This window comes from Hyla sarda, unplaced genomic scaffold, assembly GCF_029499605.1.
Source record: "Hyla sarda isolate aHylSar1 unplaced genomic scaffold, aHylSar1.hap1 scaffold_798, whole genome shotgun sequence".
Taxonomy (NCBI): Eukaryota; Metazoa; Chordata; class Amphibia; order Anura; family Hylidae; genus Hyla; species Hyla sarda.
In genome coordinates, this window is record NW_026610823.1 from 75,728 (window position 1) to 94,548 (window position 18,821).

The 18,821-nt window shown below is 44.2% G+C and overlaps 5 non-coding genes and 1 pseudogene across 5 annotated transcripts; all 6 read left to right on the forward strand.

Annotated features, from left to right (window-relative positions):
- The first annotated feature begins 1,767 nt into the window (after positions 1-1,767).
- Positions 1,768-1,958, forward strand: LOC130346616 (U2 spliceosomal RNA). Its single transcript, XR_008884786.1, has one exon. It is a non-coding gene; the product is annotated as a U2 spliceosomal RNA (small nuclear RNA).
- Positions 1,959-4,040: 2,082 nt separating this feature from the next.
- Positions 4,041-4,231, forward strand: LOC130346617 (U2 spliceosomal RNA). Its single transcript, XR_008884787.1, has one exon. It is a non-coding gene; the product is annotated as a U2 spliceosomal RNA (small nuclear RNA).
- A 7,191-nt stretch (positions 4,232-11,422) lies between these two features.
- On the forward strand, positions 11,423-11,625 carry LOC130346583 (U2 spliceosomal RNA; annotated as a pseudogene).
- Positions 11,626-13,697: 2,072 nt separating this feature from the next.
- Positions 13,698-13,888, forward strand: LOC130346618 (U2 spliceosomal RNA). The gene has a single exon (XR_008884788.1). It is a non-coding gene; the product is annotated as a U2 spliceosomal RNA (small nuclear RNA).
- A 2,092-nt stretch (positions 13,889-15,980) lies between these two features.
- Positions 15,981-16,171, forward strand: LOC130346619 (U2 spliceosomal RNA). The gene has a single exon (XR_008884789.1). It is a non-coding gene; the product is annotated as a U2 spliceosomal RNA (small nuclear RNA).
- A 2,102-nt stretch (positions 16,172-18,273) lies between these two features.
- On the forward strand, positions 18,274-18,461 carry LOC130346586 (U2 spliceosomal RNA). The gene has a single exon (XR_008884760.1). It is a non-coding gene; the product is annotated as a U2 spliceosomal RNA (small nuclear RNA).
- The last annotated feature ends 360 nt before the right edge of the window (positions 18,462-18,821 follow it).

Here is an 18,821-nt window from a genome sequence, read left to right on the forward strand (position 1 = left end):
TGCTTATGAAGAAATATAAAATCTCATCCCTTCCCCAATATCGCGCCACACCCCTACCCCTTAATTCCCTGGTTGAACGTGATGGACATATGTCTTTTTTCGACCGTACTAACTATGTAACTATGTAACATAACATGGGGGGGGGGGGGGGTCTCCTGGCTGTTCACACAGGTGTGTCATTGCTGTACATTGACCATGCATTGCTTCTGTGGTATTGCAAAGGCAAAGACAAATGCTTCCAGCCATCCATTGCACTAATGGATTGGTCATCAGCTGGCTGTCTATGTCCCGCATCAATATAGACCAAAGTACAGAGGGTTAGGCTATGCTATTGTGCACCTACCTGATGCATCAGAAGGTGCGAGGCCCTTGCTAAATTCTGTGCACAGACTTTGAGATCTATGCTTTAGACTGTATCTAAACCTGCTCCAACATGGACTGACATTCTGGCCTACTTTCAGCCGATGCGACTTGTCTGTCGCTGAACAGTCGCTTTTTATGTATTCAGCACCTATGTATAATGTTGTAAAAATGCTCTAGAAGCTAAAGTCGCAGAAATGTCACACATATTTGGCCTGCAACTTTCTGTGCGACAAATTCAGACAGGAAAAATCAGTATAAATCCTTAGAAAATTATCCCCCAGTGTCTCCATCTGCTGGCGGTATTGAATAAGCATTGCTGCACTGATGGGGTATGCATATTAGACGAAAAAAAAGAAGAAAAAGAAGAATAATACGCCCAGAAAAGAGGCGAAAAGGAGAAAAACGTAAAAAAACGTGAAAAAAAAGTAAGAGGAAGAGAAGGGAAAAAAAGGTGGAAATGGGTTTAAAAGTGATTTCGGCGGAGAAATATATATATATATATATATATATATATATATATATATATATATATGCGCACACACACACATAGATATAAACGTATTCTCCGTTGAGATATTGCAGCCGCTGCTGTGTCCAGGCCCAGGAGCCTTAGCACTGTGCTGTGATGTCACTCAATACCACTGACATCACTAGGTGTAAACAACATCTCTCCTTTGCTGTGTATGTGACTATGGAGCTGTTTGGTGATGTCGTCTATTACGGCCTTCATAGAAGCAACAGGAGATTGTTGCATCCATCTTGAACCCTCAGAACTACAGTGCTATGATGTCACTCACTTCCACAGGCCTTGCAGAGTGTAAACAACAACAACCCAGCTTTGTTGTGTATGTAACCAAAGGGATTTGTGATGTCACCTAGAACCTTCACAGCAGCGACAGCTTTATGAGGAGCATCAGCACTGCTCTGCCTGAGCAGAACCATCACCGCCATAGGTTGTCAAATAACCCGGATTTAACCCACACAGGTAAGTCCAATGGGGTGCAGGCATGTCCTCTATGCTTACAGCTTCCCGTGGGTGTTGGTTTGATACCGTTTGGGGACAGCCAAGGAGGCATCTGCAGGCAACAAAGGTAGGTGTGTGCTTGTGTGTGTGTTTCCTATGCAGATCCTAAGCCCAGTGTCACATGCAAGTAGGAGGAGTAAGAAGGGTTCCTGGCAAATCCGGGTTATGGATTGCATTTAAAAAGGCCCCGTGGGAGTGCAATGGGCCCCTGTCTTGCTGCTTAGCAATAATGGTATGGGTTTAGGTTCTGCTGTGTGTACTGGTGGTTGACTGCCCCCCAGCCCAGAGTGTGCATGGAAAATTGTCTGGCAGCCTCCCTGACAGCAAGCAGTGATAGTGCCCATGAAGGGGACCTTGTTGGGCCCGCCCCTTTCACGGTTATCGCTTCTCGGCCTTTTGGCTAAGATCAAGTGTAGTATCTGTTCTTATCAGTTTAATATCTGATACGTCCCCTATCTGGGGACCATATATTAAATGGATTTTTGAGAACGGGGGCCGATTTCGAAGCTTGCTTCCGTCGCCCTATGCATTGACCCGATATGGCAGTATCTTCGGGTACAGTGCACCACCCCCTTACAGGGTTAAAAAGAAAGATTCCTACTTTCATTGCTACCTGCTTGCTGGCTAGCCAGCTAGCCAGCCCTGTGGGCCTTGCTGCTGCTGCAGCCAAAAAACAAAAGGTGGTGCTGCTGCTGCTTCTGCTGCTTCTGCTTCTGCTTGTGTCTGGCCCCTGTTGGAGCGTCCAGGCACAGGACTTCTGCTGCTGCTGACTAAATGGCCTCCTTAATTGGATCATTTGAGTAGCCAGCACACCTGTGCAGGTAGGGCATGACATGATAGGCAGCTGCCTTGATAGCGGGTGGGTGCTGAATGTTCCTAATTGACAAAATAAGATTAATGCTTATGAAGAAATATAAAATCTCATCCCTTCCCCAATATCGCGCCACACCCCTACCCCTTAATTCCCTGGTTGAACTTGATGGACATATGTCTTTTTTCGACCGTACTAACTATGTAACTATGTAACATAACATGGGGGGGGGGGGGGGGGGGTCTCCTGGCTGTTCACACAGGTGTGTCATTGCTGTACATTGACCATGCATTGCTTCTGTGGTATTGCAAAGGCAAAGACAAATGCTTCCAGCCATCCATTGCACTAATGGATTGGTCATCAGCTGGCTGTCTATGTCCCGCATCAATATAGACCAAAGTACAGAGGGTTAGGCTATGCTATTGTGCACCTACCTGATGCATCAGAAGGTGCGAGGCCCTTGCTAAATTCTGTGCACAGACTTTGAGATCTATGCTTTAGACTGTATCTAAACCTGCTCCAACATGGACTGACATTCTGGCCTACTTTCAGCCGATGCGACTTGTCTGTCGCTGAACAGTCGCTTTTTATGTATTCAGCACCTATGTATAATGTTGTAAAAATGCTCTAGAAGCTAAAGTCGCAGAAATGTCACACATATTTGGCCTGCAACTTTCTGTGCGACAAATTCAGACAGGAAAAATCAGTATAAATCCTTAGAAAATTATCCCCCAGTGTCTCCATCTGCTGGCGGTATTGAATAAGCATTGCTGCACTGATGGGGTATGCATTAGACGAAAAAAAAGAAGAAAAAGAAGAATAATACGCCCAGAAAAGAGGCGAAAAGGAGAAAAACGTAAAAAAACGTGAAAAAAAAGTAAGAGGAAGAGAAGGGAAAAAAAGGTGGAAATGGGTTTAAAAGTGATTTCGGCGGAGAAATATATATATATATATATATATATATATATATGCGCACACACACACATAGATATAAACGTATTCTCCGTTGAGATATTGCAGCCGCTGCTGTGTCCAGGCCCAGGAGCCTTAGCACTGTGCTGTGATGTCACTCAATACCACTGACATCACTAGGTGTAAACAACATCTCTCCTTTGCTGTGTATGTGACTATGGAGCTGTTTGGTGATGTCGTCTATTACGGCCTTCATAGAAGCAACAGGAGATTGTTGCATCCATCTTGAACCCTCAGAACTACAGTGCTATGATGTCACTCACTTCCACAGGCCTTGCAGAGTGTAAACAACAACAACCCAGCTTTGTTGTGTATGTAACCAAAGGGATTTGTGATGTCACCTAGAACCTTCACAGCAGCGACAGCTTTATGAGGAGCATCAGCACTGCTCTGCCTGAGCAGAACCATCACCGCCATAGGTTGTCAAATAACCCGGATTTAACCCACACAGGTAAGTCCAATGGGGTGCAGGCATGTCCTCTATGCTTACAGCTTCCCGTGGGTGTTGGTTTGATACCGTTTGGGGACAGCCAAGGAGGCATCTGCAGGCAACAAAGGTAGGTGTGTGCTTGTGTGTGTGTTTCCTATGCAGATCCTAAGCCCAGTGTCACATGCAAGTAGGAGGAGTAAGAAGGGTTCCTGGCAAATCCGGGTTATGGATTGCATTTAAAAAGGCCCCGTGGGAGTGCAATGGGCCCCTGTCTTGCTGCTTAGCAATAATGGTATGGGTTTAGGTTCTGCTGTGTGTACTGGTGGTTGACTGCCCCCCAGCCCAGAGTGTGCATGGAAAATTGTCTGGCAGCCTCCCTGACAGCAAGCAGTGATAGTGCCCATGAAGGGGACCTTGTTGGGCCCGCCCCTTTCACGGTTATCGCTTCTCGGCCTTTTGGCTAAGATCAAGTGTAGTATCTGTTCTTATCAGTTTAATATCTGATACGTCCCCTATCTGGGGACCATATATTAAATGGATTTTTGAGAACGGGGGCCGATTTCGAAGCTTGCTTCCGTCGCCCTATGCATTGACCCGATATGGCAGTATCTTCGGGTACAGTGCACCACCCCCTTACAGGGTTAAAAAGAAAGATTCCTACTTTCATTGCTACCTGCTTGCTGGCTAGCCAGCTAGCCAGCCCTGTGGGCCTTGCTGCTGCTGCAGCCAAAAAACAAAAGGTGGTGCTGCTTCTGCTGCTTCTGCTTCTGCTTGTGTCTGGCCCCTGTTGGAGCGTCCAGGCACAGGACTTCTGCTGCTGCTGACTAAATGGCCTCCTTAATTGGATCATTTGAGTAGCCAGCACACCTGTGCAGGTAGGGCATGACATGATAGGCAGCTGCCTTGATAGCGGGTGGGTGCTGAATGTTCCTAATTGACAAAATAAGATTAATGCTTATGAAGAAATATAAAATCTCATCCCTTCCCCAATATCGCGCCACACCCCTACCCCTTAATTCCCTGGTTGAACGTGATGGACATATGTCTTTTTTCGACCGTACTAACTATGTAACTATGTAACATAACATGGGGGGGGGGGGGGGGGGGGTCTCCTGGCTGTTCACACAGGTGTGTCATTGCTGTACATTGACCATGCATTGCTTCTGTGGTATTGCAAAGGCAAAGACAAATGCTTCCAGCCATCCATTGCACTAATGGATTGGTCATCAGCTGGCTGTCTATGTCCCGCATCAATATAGACCAAAGTACAGAGGGTTAGGCTATGCTATTGTGCACCTACCTGATGCATCAGAAGGTGCGAGGCCCTTGCTAAATTCTGTGCACAGACTTTGAGATCTATGCTTTAGACTGTATCTAAACCTGCTCCAACATGGACTGACATTCTGGCCTACTTTCAGCCGATGCGACTTGTCTGTCGCTGAACAGTCGCTTTTTATGTATTCAGCACCTATGTATAATGTTGTAAAAATGCTCTAGAAGCTAAAGTCGCAGAAATGTCACACATATTTGGCCTGCAACTTTCTGTGCGACAAATTCAGACAGGAAAAATCAGTATAAATCCTTAGAAAATTATCCCCCAGTGTCTCCATCTGCTGGCGGTATTGAATAAGCATTGCTGCACTGATGGGGTATGCATTAGACGAAAAAAAAGAAGAAAAAGAAGAATAATACGCCCAGAAAAGAGGCGAAAAGGAGAAAAACGTAAAAAAACGTGAAAAAAAAGTAAGAGGAAGAGAAGGGAAAAAAAGGTGGAAATGGGTTTAAAAGTGATTTCGGCGGAGAAATATATATATATATATATATATATATATATATATATATATATATATATGCGCACACACACACATAGATATAAACGTATTCTCCGTTGAGATATTGCAGCCGCTGCTGTGTCCAGGCCCAGGAGCCTTAGCACTGTGCTGTGATGTCACTCAATACCACTGACATCACTAGGTGTAAACAACATCTCTCCTTTGCTGTGTATGTGACTATGGAGCTGTTTGGTGATGTCGTCTATTACGGCCTTCATAGAAGCAACAGGAGATTGTTGCATCCATCTTGAACCCTCAGAACTACAGTGCTATGATGTCACTCACTTCCACAGGCCTTGCAGAGTGTAAACAACAACAACCCAGCTTTGTTGTGTATGTAACCAAAGGGATTTGTGATGTCACCTAGAACCTTCACAGCAGCGACAGCTTTATGAGGAGCATCAGCACTGCTCTGCCTGAGCAGAACCATCACCGCCATAGGTTGTCAAATAACCCGGATTTAACCCACACAGGTAAGTCCAATGGGGTGCAGGCATGTCCTCTATGCTTACAGCTTCCCGTGGGTGTTGGTTTGATACCGTTTGGGGACAGCCAAGGAGGCATCTGCAGGCAACAAAGGTAGGTGTGTGCTTGTGTGTGTGTTTCCTATGCAGATCCTAAGCCCAGTGTCACATGCAAGTAGGAGGAGTAAGAAGGGTTCCTGGCAAATCCGGGTTATGGATTGCATTTAAAAAGGCCCCGTGGGAGTGCAATGGGCCCCTGTCTTGCTGCTTAGCAATAATGGTATGGGTTTAGGTTCTGCTGTGTGTACTGGTGGTTGACTGCCCCCCAGCCCAGAGTGTGCATGGAAAATTGTCTGGCAGCCTCCCTGACAGCAAGCAGTGATAGTGCCCATGAAGGGGACCTTGTTGGGCCCACCCCTTTCACGGTTATCGCTTCTCGGCCTTTTGGCTAAGATCACGTGTGGATTTCTGTGCGTGGTTTGGGTTGAAAGGAGTGGTGATCGGGGCCCTCTTTACGGGGGGCCCTGGATTGTTGCTGAGCTGCGATCGTGGGTTTTACCTGCAAAAATGAGCGAGAAGGCGCGTGGACTTGAGGACACGGTGCGGATCTACGTTCCTGGCGAGCACCGGGGGACGATCGGACTTGACCAAATCGTTGTGGAGATTCTTCGCAAGCTTGATTACCTACAGGTATGGAATGTATTGGCTATACAGGATTTTCCTAGGCAAGGAATTTATGATATTACTTTTTGTGGTTCTGAGATTTGCCAGAGAGTCTATATGGATCTTGAAGAAATGAAGAGGAAAAAGTGAGCCTGCTATAATGAAGAAGATTAAAGTGGAACCGTTATTTATGAATACAACAAAGGTAGTAATTGTCCACATGTATAATCCTAAGGTTTCTGATGAAATGGTTACAAACTTTTTGTTCCGGTATTGCGAGGAAGTGAAATTTATAGGAAGACTTAAGAACAAGTTTGGGTACTTTAATTGTAAGAGAAAGTTTATTGTAAAATTTAAAAAAGATGAAGGAATGCAAGATGGAAGGAAGAGCATACCACAAGTGTTTTCTATCGGAGGAGAGAGAGGTTTCTGCTTTTATGAAGGCCAGTTGCAATATTGTAGAAAGTGCCATGCCTATGGCCATGTGCAGGATTATTGCCCTGAGAAAGGAGAATGTTGCAGAAATTGTGGGAAAACTGGTCATGAAGCAAGTATCTGTACAGAGAAGAAGACATGTGATATCTGTGGAAGTGAGGAACATTTGGCAAGAGGCTGTGATATGTGGTATAAAAAGAAGAGAAGTTATGCTGATGCAGCTGGGAATAGAGGAGAACAAAGAGAAAAAGGGGGAGGGAGGTTTGTTCCTGGAGTTGGTGAGAGTGTGAGTGTGAGTGTTAATGTGGCACAGGTGGCTGAGGAAAGTTCTGTGATAGTGGAGCACATTAGCACTCAGGAGAGGTCAGGGGAGGAGGGTGTTTCCACTGCTGTGACTGGTGAGGAGACAGGTGTGGGAGGTGAATTTACCTTGGTGAAAAAGAAAAAAGCAAAAAAAGTGAAAGTGGTGGAGAAAATTGAGACAGTGTATGGTGATGTTCTTTCTAGTGAAGAGGCTATGGATGATATTGAATGTCCAAACCCAATTGTGGGGGAGGAGGAGGGAATGGAAGTTGTTGGGTCATCTCAGAGATCTCTAACACCTGGTCAGAGAGTTTCTCGCAGTAAGGAAGAAGAGGAGGAGGAAGATGAGGATGTGCAGGTTGTGAATAAAAGGTGTAAGACAGGGAGCTGGTCTGAGGATCAGGAAGCCCTTGTTCTTGGTAGTGATAATGAAATAGACAGGGACTCTAACATAGGGTCGCCTGATTGTTTTGCAAGTTTACATAGGAAAGTTGAAGGCCAAAATGTTAATTTCTAAGTTAAGATGGATTTTAAAGCATTTGGTTTTCTTTTCCTAGTTATTATGACTTTGGTTGTAACAACTATTAATGTAAGAAGTATTGAGTCTGAAATTAGGAGAGCTGCAATTTTTGATATTCTTGAGAATGTTAGAAGTGATGTGATATGTTTACAGGAGTGTGCAATAAAGTCAGCACCTTATGCAAATGAGTGGAAGTGTGGGCAGTCCTTCTGGTCCACATGTGCAGAAAACAAAAATGAAGGTGTTGGGATTTTATTGCGAAACAGGGACATTAAAGTTTTAAATTGCCAAACTTTAGTACCTGGTCGTTGTATGGTTTTAATTTTTGAGGTTTTGGGCCAGAGGATGAGAATTTTTAATGTGTATGCTCCAGCAGAAAAACAAGCACGTTTGTCTTTTTTAGAGTCCCTTAAGTTTTTTATCCCTGGTCGTGAAGATACTATTATTGTTGGCGATTTTAACTGCATTAGATCCGTCAATGATCGTGAGAGCTCTGCTGAGGTTAGAACTGATATTACTTCCAATGTTTTAAATCAAATTATTCAAGACTTGCATTTTACTGATGTTGGACTGATGGTTAGCACTGATGAAAGATATACGTACATATCAGATAGTGGCCGCTGTAAATCCCGGATCGATTACATCCTGGTCTCTGATGGGATTAAGGTGGTCCGGTGCAATCAAATGATGTCAACTTTCTCAGACCACAAGATGGTGTCGGCTGAGATAAGTGTCACAGAGTCCCTTAATTTTGGGAGGGGGCTCTGGAAATTAAATGTAAGTCTATTGGAAGATGAGGAAGTAATGGCTGGTTTTAATCATGTGTTTTTATCCTGTGTTTCTAAACAACCTGATTTTAGTAATGTCTTAGTGTGGTGGGAATGGGCTAAAGGAGAGTTTTCTAATTTCTTTAAGATGTTTTGCATAAAGAGAGCACAAGAGAAGAGGAGGAGTGATGAAAGGCTTGTATCCCGGTTAGAGACTCTCTATAAGTTTAAACGTGTTGGTGTGGAGGTGGAGGATGAGATTGTTAAGGTGAAGGGGGAGATGAAAAAAAGGTTGTTGGAAAAGGGAAGGAATATTGTATATAAGTCTAAAGTGCAGCACCTAGAAGAAAATGAGCAGTGTACACGGTATTTCTTTAAAAAATGTTTTAATGCTAAAGGTGTTTTTAAATCTGTTTTTACCCCTACGGGGGAAGTTTTTGGAGAGGAGATGGTGAAGGAGATTGGCAGATTTTATGAGACACTCTTTAGTAATAAGAGCAGAGCCAGTGAGACGGAGATGAATGATTATTGTAATATTTTGGAGAATAATGTTCCTGTTGAAAAAGTAGATTTTTTGATTGATGATGTTAGTGAAGGGGAGATCAAGCAGGCCCTGGATAAGATGGCCAAAGGGAAGACACCAGGCTGTGATGGTCTCCCCGCTGAGTTTTATTCCGCGTTCTGGAATATTTTAAATAAAGAGTTTACACGGGTGGTGCAATATGTTTTTAACTCAGGTGTTTTAGCTGAATCTATGAAGAAAGGGGTCATAACATTAATTCATAAAAAAGGTGATGGCAGAGATCTTAAAAATTGGAGACCTATAACTTTATTAAATTGTGACTACAAGATAATTGCTAAGATTGTGGCTAATAGACTGAGTGATGTAGTGGACCACCTTGTGGGAGAATACCAAGTTTGTGCAGTACCGAAAAGAAAAATAACAGATAATTTATTGCTTTTAAGAGACTCTATTTATTACAGTAACTTTAACAAGAATGCACTGTTTGTTGAGTCCATAGATTTCGAAAAGGCTTATGATAAGGTTGCACATGATTTTATGTTCATTGCTTTAAAACACTTAGGTATTCCAGAAAAGTTATTATCTGTTATTATGAGTTTTTATCATGGGGTGACAAGTCAGATTTTAGTAAATGGGCATGTGGGGCCTGCTTTTAATGTCTTGTCTGGAGTCAGACAGGGATGCCCACTCTCCCCAATTCTGTTTATATGCGTTATAGAGGGCCTGTTGAAGAATGTGCAGAAAGATAAATGTGTGAGTGGTGTTTTTATTCCAGGTAGTGATGGTAGTAAGTTAAAGGTTTTAAGTTATATGGACGATGTGGTTTTTACTTGTACATCCCAAGCAGATCTCAACAGAGTAAATTTGCATGTGAGGATTTTTTGTTGTGTGGCTGGGATGAATGTGAACTGGGGGAAGTGCCAATTATGCAGTTTTGGGAACCAAGAGAATATAGTAGTGGATGGTGTTAAGGAAAAAGAAGACATTGAAGTGCTAGGAGTAATATTTGACAAAGACCTCAAAGGAAAGAAAAGTTATGAGACTTTGGACAGTAAAATTGAGAAGAAGCTATCCTTCTGGAGGTTAAGGAACTTGTCACTTAAAGGGAAAGTTCTTATCATTAAGTCTGTAATCCTACCGCTTCTCTTGTATACGGCTATGGTGCTTCCTCCAGGGAAGTTATGGACTAGGAGAGTTACAAGGAAGCTTTTTGTGTTCTTCTGGGGGTCTAAGATGGAGAAAATGAAAAGAGAAGAAGTGATGAAGAGTATGAATTTGGGCGGATATAACTTTCCAAATATTGATCTGTTTTTAAAGGTGCACTATTTTCTTTTAATTTTTAAATTGATACAGTGCAATATTAGGGCGGCAGACATGAGTAAATACCTTGCAGGATGGTTGTTTTCCAAATGGGGCTGGTGTGAGAGGGATTTGAGGAGACCCATAGCACATGTGATACCTACCTTCTATGTGCTCCTCAGGTCTTTCAATGATCAATTTGGTTTGAGCTCTTTAGGTGAACCTGATAAAAACAAAATAGAACAGGAAATAAGGAAAAATGAGAGATTATATGAAGTACCATTCTGCACTAATGCTCAGTCTGTGAAGATTTGGAAGTTTTTTAAAGTTATTGGACTATCAAACAGACAAAAAGACGTTAGTTGGATGTCCTTTCATGGCTGCCTCCCAACCCGATCTTTTTTAAATGGAAGAGGTTTGAGAATAAGTGACAGATGCCCAAGAGAGGGTTGTGGAGGTAGAGAAGACTTAGTGCACCTTTATTGGGACTGTTTTTATGCAAAAGAATTTTTTATGTTTTTAAAGAGGTTTTTAATCCAACTCACTGGATATAATAGTTTTTCTTTTGAGAAAGTTTTTATTGGTCAAGATCTTAGTAAAAAGGAAGATACACGTACTAATTGGATTCTTTTTTCTGTTTTTAAAGAGGTTTTATGGGACTCACGCAATTTGCTTGTTTTTAAAAATGTTGTTATTTCTCCGAGGGAATTGAAAAGATTGTTTTTAGGGAATATTTTTACTATCTTTCTACTGGACAAAAAGAGAATTGGTGAAGAAGAAGCGGAGAAAATCTGGATGCATACACGATGGAAGAATTTATAAGAAGTACGTAAAGGAGAAAGCTGTAAGTTTTTGACCAATTTCTGTGATTGTTTTTGACATGTTTTTTTTGTTTTGTTGTTTGGTCACTTTTTCTTGGCACTCGGTTCCCTTAGTTAGTTTTTTCCGTATGATGTTTTTTCAGATATTGTTTTAAGTGACGAGTCTTGGTAGGTGACCTGATGATCGTCCAAACAATAGTCTGTAACTGAGGAAAAAAAAAAAAAAAAAAAAAAAAAAAAAAAAATCTGTTCTTATCAGTTTAATATCTGATACGTCCCCTATCTGGGGACCATATATTAAATGGATTTTTGAGAACGGGGGCCGATTTCGAAGCTTGCTTCCGTCGCCCTATGCATTGACCCGATATGGCAGTATCTTCGGGTACAGTGCACCACCCCCTTACAGGGTTAAAAAGAAAGATTCCTACTTTCATTGCTACCTGCTTGCTGGCTAGCCAGCTAGCCAGCCCTGTGGGCCTTGCTGCTGCTGCAGCCAAAAAACAAAAGGTGGTGCTGCTGCTGCTTCTGCTGCTTCTGCTTCTGCTTGTGTCTGGCCGCTGTTGGAGCGTCCAGGCACAGGACTTCTGCTGCTGCTGACTAAATGGCCTCCTTAATTGGATCATTTGAGTAGCCAGCACACCTGTGCAGGTAGGGCATGACATGATAGGCAGCTGCCTTGATAGCGGGTGGGTGCTGAATGTTCCTAATTGACAAAATAAGATTAATGCTTATGAAGAAATATAAAATCTCATCCCTTCCCCAATATCGCGCCACACCCCTACCCCTTAATTCCCTGGTTGAACTTGATGGACATATGTCTTTTTTCGACCGTACTAACTATGTAACTATGTAACATAACATGGGGGGGGGGGGGGGGGTGTCTCCTGGCTGTTCACACAGGTGTGTCATTGCTGTACATTGACCATGCATTGCTTCTGTGGTATTGCAAAGGCAAAGACAAATGCTTCCAGCCATCCATTGCACTAATGGATTGGTCATCAGCTGGCTGTCTATGTCCCGCATCAATATAGACCAAAGTACAGAGGGTTAGGCTATGCTATTGTGCACCTACCTGATGCATCAGAAGGTGCGAGGCCCTTGCTAAATTCTGTGCACAGACTTTGAGATCTATACTTTAGACTGTATCTAAACCTGCTCCAACATGGACTGACATTCTGGCCTACTTTCAGCCGATGCGACTTGTCTGTCGCTGAACAGTCGCTTTTTATGTATTCAGCACCTATGTATAATGTTGTAAAAATGCTCTAGAAGCTAAAGTCGCAGAAATGTCACACATATTTGGCCTGCAACTTTCTGTGCGACAAATTCAGACAGGAAAAATCAGTATAAATCCTTAGAAAATTATCCCCCAGTGTCTCCATCTGCTGGCGGTATTGAATAAGCATTGCTGCACTGATGGGGTATGCATTAGACGAAAAAAAAGAAGAAAAAGAAGAATAATACGCCCAGAAAAGAGGCGAAAAGGAGAAAAACGTAAAAAAACGTGAAAAAAAAGTAAGAGGAAGAGAAGGGAAAAAAAGGTGGAAATGGGTTTAAAAGTGATTTCGGCGGAGAAATATATATATATATATATATATATATATATATATATATATATACGCGCACACACACACATATATATAAACGTATTCTCCGTTGAGATATTGCAGCCGCTGCTGTGTCCAGGCCCAGGAGCCTTAGCACTGTGCTGTGATGTCACTCAATACCACTGACATCACTAGGTGTAAACAACATCTCTCCTTTGCTGTGTATGTGACTATGGAGCTGTTTGGTGATGTCGTCTATTATGGCCTTCATAGAAGCAACAGGAGATTGTTGCATCCATCTAGAACCCTCAGAACTACAGTGCTATGATGTCACTCACTTCCACAGGCCTTGCAGAGTGTAAACAACAACAACCCAGCTTTGTTGTGTATGTAACCATAGGGATTTGTGATGTCACCTAGAACCTTCACAGCAGCGACAGCTTTATGAGGAGCATCAGCACTGCTCTGCCTGAGCAGAACCATCACCGGATTTAACCCACACAGGTAAGTCCAATGGGGTGCAGGCATGTCCTCTATGCTTACAGCTTCCCGTGGGTGTTGGTTTGATACCGTTTGGGGACAGCCAAGGAGGCATCTGCAGGCAACAAAGGTAGGTGTGTGCTTGTGCGTGTGTTTCCTATGCAGATCCTAAGCCCAGTGTCACATGCAAGTAGGAGGAGTAAGAAGGGTTCCTGGCAAATCCGGGTTATGGATTGCATTTAAAAAGGCCCCGTGGGAGTGCAATGGGCCCCTGTCTTGCTGCTTAGCAATAATGGTATGGGTTTAGGTTCTGCTGTGTGTACTGGTGGTTGACTGCCCCCCAGCCCAGAGTGTGCATGGAAAATTGTCTGGCAGCCTCCCTGACAGCAAGCAGTGATAGTGCCCATAAAGGGCACCTTGTTGGGCCCGCCCCTTTCACGGTTATCGCTTCTCGGCCTTTTGGCTAAGATCAAGTGTAGTATCTGTTCTTATCAGTTTAATATCTGATACGTCCCCTATCTGGGGACCATATATTAAATGGATTTTTGAGAACGGGGGCCGATTTCGAAGCTTGCTTCCGTCGCCCTATGCATTGACCCGATATGGCAGTATCTTCGGGTACAGTGCACCACCCCCTTACAGGGTTAAAAAGAAAGATTCCTACTTTCATTGCTACCTGCTTGCTGGCTAGCCAGCTAGCCAGCCCTGTGGGCCTTGCTGCTGCTGCAGCCAAAAAACAAAAGGTGGTGCTGCTGCTGCTTCTGCTGCTTCTGCTTCTGCTTGTGTCTGGCCGCTGTTGGAGCGTCCAGGCACAGGACTTCTGCTGCTGCTGACTAAATGGCCTCCTTAATTGGATCATTTGAGTAGCCAGCACACCTGTGCAGGTAGGGCATGACATGATAGGCAGCTGCCTTGATAGCGGGTGGGTGCTGAATGTTCCTAATTGACAAAATAAGATTAATGCTTATGAAGAAATATAAAATCTCATCCCTTCCCCAATATCGCGCCACACCCCTACCCCTTAATTCCCTGGTTGAACTTGATGGACATATGTCTTTTTTCGACCGTACTAACTATGTAACTATGTAACATAACATGGGGGGGGGGGGGGGTCTCCTGGCTGTTCACACAGGTGTGTCATTGCTGTACATTGACCATGCATTGCTTCTGTGGTATTGCAAAGGCAAAGACAAATGCTTCCAGCCATCCATTGCACTAATGGATTGGTCATCAGCTGGCTGTCTATGTCCCGCATCAATATAGACCAAAGTACAGAGGGTTAGGCTATGCTATTGTGCACCTACCTGATGCATCAGAAGGTGCGAGGCCCTTGCTAAATTCTGTGCACAGACTTTGAGATCTATACTTTAGACTGTATCTAAACCTGCTCCAACATGGACTGACATTCTGGCCTACTTTCAGCCGATGCGACTTGTCTGTCGCTGAACAGTCGCTTTTTATGTATTCAGCACCTATGTATAATGTTGTAAAAATGCTCTAGAAGCTAAAGTCGCAGAAATGTCACACATATTTGGCCTGCAACTTTCTGTGCGACAAATTCAGACAGGAAAAATCAGTATAAATCCTTAGAAAATTATCCCCCAGTGTCTCCATCTGCTGGCGGTATTGAATAAGCATTGCTGCACTGATGGGGTATGCATTAGACGAAAAAAAAGAAGAAAAAGAAGAATAATACGCCCAGAAAAGAGGCGAAAAGGAGAAAAACGTAAAAAAACGTGAAAAAAAAGTAAGAGGAAGAGAAGGGAAAAAAAGGTGGAAATGGGTTTAAAAGTGATTTCGGCGGAGAAATATATATATATATATATATATATATATATATATATATATATACGCGCACACACACACATATATATATAAACGTATTCTCCGTTGAGATATTGCAGCCGCTGCTGTGTCCAGGCCCAGGAGCCTTAGCACTGTGCTGTGATGTCACTCAATACCACTGACATCACTAGGTGTAAACAACATCTCTCCTTTGCTGTGTATGTGACTATGGAGCTGTTTGGTGATGTCGTCTATTATGGCCTTCATAGAAGCAACAGGAGATTGTTGCATCCATCTAGAACCCTCAGAACTACAGTACTATGATGTCACTCACTTCCACAGGCCTTGCAGAGTGTAAACAACAACAACCCAGCTTTGTTGTGTATGTAACCATAGGGATTTGTGATGTCACCTAGAACCTTCACAGCAGCGACAGCTTTATGAGGAGCATCAGCACTGCTCTGCCTGAGCAGAACCATCACCGCCATAGGTTGTCAAATAACCCGGATTTAACCCACACAGGTAAGTCCAATGGGGTGCAGGCATGTCCTCTATGCTTACAGCTTCCCGTGGGTGTTGGTTTGATACCGTTTGGGGACAGCCAAGGAGGCATCTGCAGGCAACAAAGGTAGGTGTGTGCTTGTGTGTGTGTTTCCTATGCAGATCCTAAGCCCAGTGTCACATGCAAGTAGGAGGAGTAAGAAGGGTTCCTGGCAAATCCGGGTTATGGATTGCATTTAAAAAGGCCCCGTGGGAGTGCAATGGGCCCCTGTCTTGCTGCTTAGCAATAATGGTATGGGTTTAGGTTCTGCTGTGTGTACTGGTGGTTGACTGCCCCCCAGCCCAGAGTGTGCATGGAAAATTGTCTGGCAGCCTCCCTGACAGCAAGCAGTGATAGTGCCCATGAAGGGCACCTTGTTGGGCCCGCCCCTTTCACGGTTATCGCTTCTCGGCCTTTTGGCTAAGATCAAGTGTAGTATCTGTTCTTATCAGTTTAATATCTGATACGTCCCCTATCTGGGGACCATATATTAAATGGATTTTTGAGAACGGGGGCCGATTTCGAAGCTTGCTTCCGTCGCCCTATGCATTGACCCGATATGGCAGTATCTTCGGGTACAGTGCACCACCCCCTTACAGGGTTAAAAAGAAAGATTCCTACTTTCATTGCTACCTGCTTGCTGGCTAGCCAGCTAGCCAGCCCTGTGGGCCTTGCTGCTGCTGCAGCCAAAAAACAAAAGGTGGTGCTGCTGCTGCTTCTGCTGCTTCTGCTTCTGCTTGTGTCTGGCCGCTGTTGGAGCGTCCAGGCACAGGACTTCTGCTGCTGCTGACTAAATGGCCTCCTTAATTGGATCATTTGAGTAGCCAGCACACCTGTGCAGGTAGGGCATGACATGATAGGCAGCTGCCTTGATAGCGGGTGGGTGCTGAATGTTCCTAATTGACAAAATAAGATTAATGCTTATGAAGAAATATAAAATCTCATCCCTTCCCCAATATCGCGCCACACCCCTACCCCTTAATTCCCTGGTTGAACTTGATGGACATATGTCTTTTTTCGACCGTACTAACTATGTAACTATGTAACATAACATGGGGGGGGGGGGGGGGGGGTCTCCTGGCTGTTCACACAGGTGTGTCATTGCTGTACATTGACCATGCATTGCTTCTGTGGTATTGCAAAGGCAAAGACAAATGCTTCCAGCCATCCATTGCACTAATGGATTGGTCATCAGCTGGCTGTCTATGTCCCGCATCAATATAGACCAAAGTACAGAGGGTTAGGCTATGCTATTGTGCACCTACCTGATGCATCAGAAGGTGCGAGGCCCTTGCTAAATTCTGTGCACAGACTTTGAGATCTATACTTTAGACTGTATCTAAACCTGCTCCAACATGGACTGACATTCTGGCCTACTTTCAGCCGATGCGACTTGTCTGTCGCTGAACAGTCGCTTTTTATGTATTCAGCACCTATGTATAATGTTGTAAAAATGCTCTAGAAGCTAAAGTCGCAGAAATGTCACACATATTTGGCCTGCAACTTTCTGTGCGACAAATTCAGACAGGAAAAATCAGTATAAATCCTTAGAAAATTATCCCCCAGTGTCTCCATCTGCTGGCGGTATTGAATAAGCATTGCTGCACTGATGGGGTATGCATTAGACGAAAAAAAAGAAGAAAAAGAAGAATAATACGCCCAGAAAAGAGGCGAAAAGGAGAAAAACGTAAAAAAACGTGAAAAAAAAGTAAGAGGAAGAGAAGGGAAAAAAAGGTGGAAATGGGTTTAAAAGTGATTTCGGCGGAGAAATATATATATATATATATATATATATATATATATATATATATATATATATACGCGCACACACACACATATATATAAACGTATTCTCCGTTGAGATATTGCAGCCGCTGCTGTGTCCAGGCCCAGGAGCCTTAGCACTGTGCTGTGATGTCACTCAATACCACTGACATCACTAGGTGTAAACAACATCTCTCCTTTGCTGTGTATGTGACTATGGAGCTGTTTGGTGATGTCGTCTATTATGGCCTTCATAGAAGCAACAGGAGATTGTTGCATCCATCTAGAACCCTCAGAACTACAGTGCTATGATGTCACTCACTTCCACAGGCCTTGCAGAGTGTAAACAACAACAACCCAGCTTTGTTGTGTATGTAACCATAGGGATTTGTGATGTCACCTAGAACCTTCACAGCAGCGACAGCTTTATGAGGAGCATCAGCACTGCTCTGCCTGAGCAGAACCATCACCGCCATAGGTTGTCAAATAACCCGGATTTAACCCACACAGGTAAGTCCAATGGGGTGCAGGCATGTCCTCTATGCTTACAGCTTCCCGTGGGTGTTGGTTTGATACCGTTTGTGGACAGCCAAGGAGGCATCTGCAGGCAACAAAGGTAGGTGTGTGCTTGTGTGTGTGTTTCCTATGCAGATCCTAAGCCCAGTGTCACATGCAAGTAGGAGGAGTAAGAAGGGTTCCTGGCAAATCCGGGTTATGGATTGCATTTAAAAAGGCCCCGTGGGAGTGCAATGGGCCCCTGTCTTGCTGCTTAGCAATAATGGTATGGGTTTAGGTTCTGCTGTGTGTACTGGTGGTTGACTGCCCCCCAGCCCAGAGTGTGCATGGAAAATTGTCTGGCAGCCTCCCTGACAGCAAGCAGTGATAGTGCCCATGAAGGGCACCTTGTTGGGCCCGCCCCTTTCACGGTTATCGCTTCTCGGCCTTTTGGCTAAGATCAAGTGTAGTATCTGTTCTTATCAGTTTTTCATGCCGGTGGACAGTAACGCCGGTATGGGGCTGGTGGGGATGGGTGCTGCATGGAGGATGCAGGTGTACCAGGGCTTTCCGGGGCTGGTTCTGAGGAATCAGCTCGACGGCTGCCCCGATGTGACCTGTTCCCTCCGGGTCTCGCCACGAGGCTGAGAGGGTCTAGAGCCGAGGTACTTTGTGCCTCGGGGAGTGGTGACCCCGAGGTGCCGAAACTCACTGGGAGAATAGGCTCACTGAGTTGAAGCACGGGCACCATAATCTCTTCACCTTGTGGCACTCACCTCTTGATTCCCGGCCTTCTGGCTAGGATCAGAGAAATTTTTTATAGATCCGGCCGGATGTCCGGGCAGTATATCTGCACACATTCACTTATTTATTTCTTTTTTGTCTCACTGTGTCACTTTTTGCGTGTTGTGTGTTCACAGGATTGGTCAGGATGCGGTAGCCCTTCTGGGTGTCCCTCCTGGCGGTCTAGGGGAGGTGTGTG